General features: G+C 37.3%; 1 pseudogene; it reads right to left on the reverse strand.

Annotated features, from left to right (window-relative positions):
* Window positions 1–2,848: 2,848 nt before the first annotated feature.
* LOC102885941 lies at window positions 2,849–5,079 on the reverse strand (annotated as a pseudogene).
* Between the last annotated feature and the right edge of the window lie 2,050 nt (window positions 5,080–7,129).

Here is a 7,129-nt window from a genome sequence, read left to right on the forward strand (position 1 = left end):
AAGAACAGGAATCAATGAACTTAAAAACAGGAAAATAATAGAGAAAGTCAATGAAACAAACAACTGGTTCTTTGAAAAGATTAATAAAATTGATAAACCTCTAATAAAACTAACATCATTTAAAAAAAAGATAGAAAAGACAATTACCCTAAAACAGAAGATAGCACTAAAGACCCCAAAGACATGAAAGGATAATGAGAAATTACTACAAACAACTCTACACACATAAATTGAATTCATAATTTACACTCCTTTCCCCACTCAAAAAAAAGATAAAGAAACCTCTAGGTCCAGATGTTTTCACTGGTGAATTCTTCCTAACATTTAAAGAATGATTGCCAATTCTGCACAATCTTTTCCAGAAAATAGAAGAGAGAACACTTTCCAACTCATTTTATATGGTCAGTAACTAAGCTGATATCAAAACCTAGCAAAGACATTACAAGATTAAAAAGCAAACAAACTACTGTCCAATAGCCTCATGAACATATATACAAAAATACTTAATAAAGCATTAGCAAATCCAGTGATATTCAAGAGGGTAATACAAAATAACCAAGTGGGATTAATTACAAGAATACAATGTTTGTTCAATTTTTAAAATCAATTAATATAATCCATTATATTCATAGCCTAAAGGAAAATCACATGATCATGTCAGTTGATGCAGAAAAAGCATTTGATAAATTCAACATTAATTTGTTATAAAAACTCTTCGAACTCAGAATGGAAGGGAATTTCCTTACCTGATAAAAGTCCTCTATAAAAATGGCACGGCTAACTTAATATTTAATGGTGAAAGAATGAATGCTTTCAAAAAGAAGCTAAGAATGTTTACTCTCAACTCTTCTATTCAATGTTGTACTGAAAGTTTTTGCCAGTACAGTCAAACTAGTAAAAGAAATTAAAAGCACATAGATGGAAATGAAGAAGTAAAAATCACCCTCTCCCAGTGTGTGGACTCAGCACTGTCATAGCTGAGACATCATCAAACTGGACAACAGAGGTCACTCCACCCAGAGGATTCCCTGAAACCCCAACTCCTCCAACTCACAGCCCCATCCAAACCACATCCAGGTGTGTCTTCAGCGAGTCAGGTGCTCCTTGCTGAGCAGAGCCAAGACTCACATTAGTGGCAGCTGGCCTAGGTTTCTGGTGTGGTTTCTGGAGGCAAGTATAAGGACAGCATCTATTGATTGCTTACTGAATCTCAACAGGTGGCCCTAGTGGGGCACAGGCTGGAGCTAAACTTGGCCTGCAGCTGAACCCCTCTCAGGACTGTCCCACTGGATACCTACTTCACCAATCCACACTAATAAGACCTGTAGACTTAGGAGCTTTGCTTAGTACATGGAAACAGATACAGAAAAGCAGCCAAACTGAGAAGACAAAGAAGCAGAAACCATATGAGAGAACAGAACAGAAATCCAGGAATAATGGAGCCAAGCGATCTAACAGATGCAGAGTTCAAAACACTGGTTACAAAGGTGCTCATTGAACCCAGGGGAAGTATAGATGAATTCAATGAGAACTTTGAGATAAAAAGAGATAAAAAACATAAAAATGGAAATAGAAATTATAAAAGGGAACCAGTTAGAGATGAAGAACACATTATTTGAGATGAAGAGTATATTCGATGGAATAAACAGAGTGGATAAAGAAGAGGATCAAATGACCTATATAGAGGATGGGGAAGCCAAGGACACTCAATTAGAATGACAAGAAAAAGAAACCAAGACTATAATAATAATTTAAGGAGCCTATGAGACACTATTACATGTAAAAATATTTGTGTCATAGGGGTACCTGAAAGAAAACAAGATGTTGAAGAGCTATTTAAAGAAATAATGATGGAAAACTTCCCTAACCTGGTGAAGGAAATAGATATACAACCCAGGAAGCTCAGAGAGTCCCAATAAAGAGGAACCCAAAGAGGCCCACACCAAGACACATCATAATTAAAATGCCAAAGGTTAAATATAAAGAGAGAATCTTAAAAGCAACAAGAGCAAAGCAATTAGTTACCCCCGAAGGAGCACCCATAAGTCTGGCAGCTGATTTCTCAAGAGAAACTATACAGGACAAAAGGGCTTGGCACAAAATATTCAAAGTGATGAAAACCCGGGATCTACAACCAAGATAACTTTATTCAGCAAAGCTATTTCTTAGGGTTGAAGGACAGATAAAGAGCTTCCCAGACAAAAATAAGCTAAAGGAATTTATCAACACCAAGCCAGTATTACTGGAAATGTTTGAGAGATTACTTTAAAAGGAAAAAAAATATGTATCAAAAACAGGAATAAAGAATGGTAATAACTACATTCCTAATAAGTACCACGAATGGAAAAGAATAGATAAGAAAACAAGACACCTACATATGCTGCCACAAAAAGGTTGTCACATAATTGGATATTTCTCTACTTTGTACACAATTATTCTTAGTCTCCACACAAAGGCTGCTTCTTAACTCCTCATCAGATGGTGGCAAAGACCAAAATCCTGATTTTAACAGAATAGTAGTAAAAGTGCCTCAGTGGTTTAAGTTGAGAACAGCACTTTGGTACATGGCTCTTGCACTTAGTTATTAGGAATGTACAAATGTCTTTTTATTCAAAAATACAAAATAAATTACCTGTAGGCATGGACAATGACAGCAGTAAACCATTATATGTTGTCAACTCAAACCAGTAACCGATGGTTGTGGTAATTTTCTTAAACATCAGCAGCCTTTTCTTCAGTTATTTCCTTCAACTGACTTCTCTGAAGTTGTAGGTGAGGAGCACTGCCTTGAACTTCCTCTCACAGTTCTCATTAATAGAGAATAGTGCTTTACTGATTGGTAAAGGAATTAGAACATGCCACCCCACAGACCACCTCCCATTCCACTCATTCCAGGGTCTTTCTCTTCTATAGGAATTTCTGCAACTACAACTTCTGCTGCAGTTAATGGAGAGGCCACTCTAGCAGCATCCAATAAAGCAGCTATTATAACCTTAGTTGGATTAATGATTCCTTTATCTACCATATTCACAAAATCTCCAAGCATAACACCATAACTAACTTCTGAGGAACTTTGCATAATTTTTGCAACTATTAGCCATCCCTCAACACCTGCATTCTTACATATGGCCATTGCAGGTGTTTTTATTTAAAAAAAAAACTCCATACCAATTTTTTGATCTTCATTTGCTGGAATTAATGAATCCAAGGCTGGAATGCACTGAAACAGGGTACAACCCCTCCCAGAATGATGCCTTTTCCAGCAGGAGCTCGTGTAGCATTGGGGACTTTTGTTACTCTATCTCTCTTTTCCTTTCTTTTCATCCACTTCAACATCACTCATCCCGCCAACTTTCAGCACAGCTCTTCCATCTGAGAGTTTTGCCAGACATTCACTTAGCTTTTCCTTTTCATATTCACTAGTTGTGATATCTAACTGCTCAATGGTTTCTTGAATACATTTTTCAGTTTAAGCCTTGTTACCTTTTCCTTTCAAGAGCATGTCATCATCTTTGGTCACATTGACCTCTCCAACTTTTCATAAGCCATGATGCTGAAGACCTTCAAGATTTAGAGTCAATTCTTCTTCTCCAAGAGCTGTACCGCCAATAGCAATAGCTAAATCTTCTTAAGTATCATTATTAAATCTAACGTCTTTAAGCTGGTTCTTATTACTGTCCTTAAAACTTAGAGCTTTGACTGCTACAACCTGTAGACCAACTTTTAGCCTACTCAAAATGAGTGTATTTAGAGTTTCTCCATCAACATCTTCAACAGCTATGACCAAGGGCTTACCGTGAGCATTGGCAATTTGAAGAGCAGGTACAATGGAATGGATACTAGAAATTTTCTTTTCACTCAATAGAACATAGGCATCTTGGAATTCACATTTCCGACCTTTCAATGTATTAATAAAATATGGAGAACTAAAACCTTGATCAAACTTCATGCCTTCAATAATTTCTAATTCATCATTCAGTGTTTTCCATATTTTAATGTGATGACTCCCTTTCTTCTAACCTTTTCCATTGCATCAGGAATGATGTTGCCATTTTTTTCGTCTCCGTTTGCCGAAATTGTAGCAACCCGAGCAATTTCTTCAGTGGTTTAGACTGCTTCTTAAGTTCAGCATCAACAGCTAACATCAAATCTCTCCTGATTTCCACTGAATTAGCACCTTTGCTAATTTTCTCAAAGCCTTCCTTGGAAAATGAGGGTGTCAGTACAATAGCAGTTGAGGCGCATCCTAAACCTCTTCATTTGTATTATTGACATCTTGAACAAGTTTAGCAGCAATATTTTATATTTATCTTTTAAGTCAATGGACTTTGCAAGAGTCACACCTTCTTTTGTTACTTTGGGACTTCCTCAACTCTGTTCAAAAATTACTGTTCTTTCCTTTGGCCTCACAGTAATGGCTACAGCATCAGATAAAAGATCTACCTACAGCTTGAAGTGCAGCCTTGGTGCAGCCTTGGTATCTGCACCAAGTTTTACATCTTTGGTATAAGACCCAGTGAGATGAGGAGCCAGTCCCTTGGACACTGGCCTAACCTGGCAAAGGACTTTGTGTAATCAAAGAATTTCTGCAGGTCAGCGATAGGGTGAGTAAGTGGTCTGTGGCAAGTAAAGGCACATATTTTTTTATCGGGACCACTTCCTTAAAGTGTTAGGGTCATGTTTTAAGTGTTTGATGCATATTGCCAAAATTTTTTATATAGAAACTGCACTAATTTACACTCCTACCACAATATTTTAAAGTCTATTTCTCCACACCTTTGCCAGTACTTGTTATCATTGTAGTTCAGTATCAATAAACAGTTTCCCTGCATTTCCTTCCTTTTAGTTGGATGCAAGGCTATTTGAAATAATGATTTCTTCTTCCACTAACTCTTGCAGCTAGATGTTCTAAATACAGGATCTAAAAATAATGGTACATATAAATAAAAATTATGGCATCTAAAAGTAATGGTACATGAAGTTTCTAGAACATTTTCTCTAAGCGAGGCACTGGTCCACTTTCCCCGTCTTCATACCTGCTGCTGAGAATGTAGATGTGGTGGAAGATTCAGTGGCCATTTTGGACCATGATTTCCACAGTTGGAAAGCCATATCTGCTGCAGCAACAAGATAGAAAGGGCCGTTTTTGTTTGTTTGTTTGTTTGTTTTTCTAAAAATGGCGGAGGGAGAGACATCCCTAGATCTCTCTCCTTGAAACAACAATAAGCTGAACATCTAAAATTGAACAACAACAACAAAAAACACCAAACTGCACACCAGAATGTCTGAGCATGGGATCTGTGCATAAGAACGACCACAGGTCAGAACTCTGGGTGTTAGGCGGTGGACTGGAAGAAATAAAGAAGCTGCCTCTTGCAGCCACTGGAGCTACCTATAGAAGAGGAGGGAAGGGAGAAGAAGCGGCAAGTTCCCTGAACAGCCTTGCCTGGGAGAGTTGTGAGTTCCATGCAGCTGGTGGCAGGACCCAGTCATCAGGGCAGAAAACAGAGAAGTGAGATGGCAGAGAAACAACAGTTGATTTTTAATGTCCATATCTGCAAAACCGAGGCTGAGCCACAGCCCCTGATACCCAATTCCGAGAGCCCCTCCCCCATACCCTCTGACACTGAACACCATGGAGCCCCAGTGGAATTTGAGCAAACTCTACCGAAATTGTTGCCAACGCTGACAGGGACTGAGATTGAGGGTAGAGAGTGTGATTAAATATCTATAAGAAAATAAAAAGACGTTTTTAAGGCTTTATCTAAAGCAAGGAACCAAGGGGCTTAGACGCCACCTACTGGAAACCAAAAGAAAAATGCCTTTTTTGCAACAGGCTAAAGCAAGACCTTTATATAATAAATCTTTTTTTCTGGAAAAAAGCAAAATACATTTCCATTAATACCCAGGCTGAGAAATAGTTCACTGAACACAATGAACAACAAAGGTGACAAGGTATCTCAGAAAGAAAGAGAAAAATCTCCAGAAAATAAGCTTACAAACAGAAATATGCAACTTAAATGACAGAGAATTCAGGACGATACTTCTGAAAATCTCAGTGAGTTCTGAAACGAGTCATATCAACAATTTCAGAAATTGAAAAAAAAACTAGATGAACAGAGCAAGGAGACTAAAACCCTCAAGAAGAACAGAATAGATCTTCAGGAGATGAACACACTGCAAGAGTTGAAAAATGAAATAGCAAGCTTGGGAAATAGTTGACCAAATGGAGGAAAGGATCAATAATATCGAAGACAGAAATATAGAAATAATTCAGAAGAAGAGAGAAACCAAAGAATGAAAAATAATGAAAGAGAAATACAAGATCTAGCTGATACCATCAGGAGAGGAAATATAAGAATAATGAGTATTCTTGAAGGGGAGGAAAAGGAGCAGGGATTAGAAAGCATTTTCAGACAAATAGTTGATGAGAATCTCCTAAATCTAAGGAATGAGCTGGAGCTTGGAATTCAAGAAGTCAACAGAATACCTAATTATCTCAACCCAAAAAGGCATTCTCCGAGACACATTATATTAAAATTATCAAAATTAATAACAAAGAAAGAATTCTCAAGGCAGCCAGTGAAAGGAAAATGGTAACCTATAAAGGAAAATCCATTAGATTGTTCTCGGAATTCTCAGTGAAAACCTTAGAAGCCAGAAAAGAATGGAATCAAATATTTAACTATTAAGTGAAAGGAACCACCAGCCTAGAATAATGTATTCTGCTAAGCTCTCTTTTAGATATGAAAGCAAAATTAAGACATTTCCAGACAAACAAAAATTGAGGGAATTCTCCACTATGAGGCTAGCTCTACAGGAAATACTGAAAGAGATCAGCTCACTGAAAACAAAAGAACAAAAAAGAAAGCATGATTAGGAGTAAAGTGACTATGAGGCAAATAGAAGCTGAGTAGTGCAATGCTTACTAGGAACAGGGCATTATAAGCTTAAATAATAAGAAGAGAATTGCTATGGCAAGATAGTAATGAACGTTCAGTATACATAGGGACAACTGAGACAACAATGACCAAAAAGGGGAGGATTCAAAGATCCAAATTCACAATGGGGAATGGAAATAAGACACATGCAGAAGAAAATGGACAACTGTATATATATATATAACATA

The sequence above is a fragment of the Pteropus alecto genome, unplaced genomic scaffold, assembly GCF_000325575.1.
Source record: "Pteropus alecto unplaced genomic scaffold, ASM32557v1 scaffold164, whole genome shotgun sequence".
Taxonomy (NCBI): domain Eukaryota; kingdom Metazoa; phylum Chordata; class Mammalia; order Chiroptera; family Pteropodidae; genus Pteropus; species Pteropus alecto.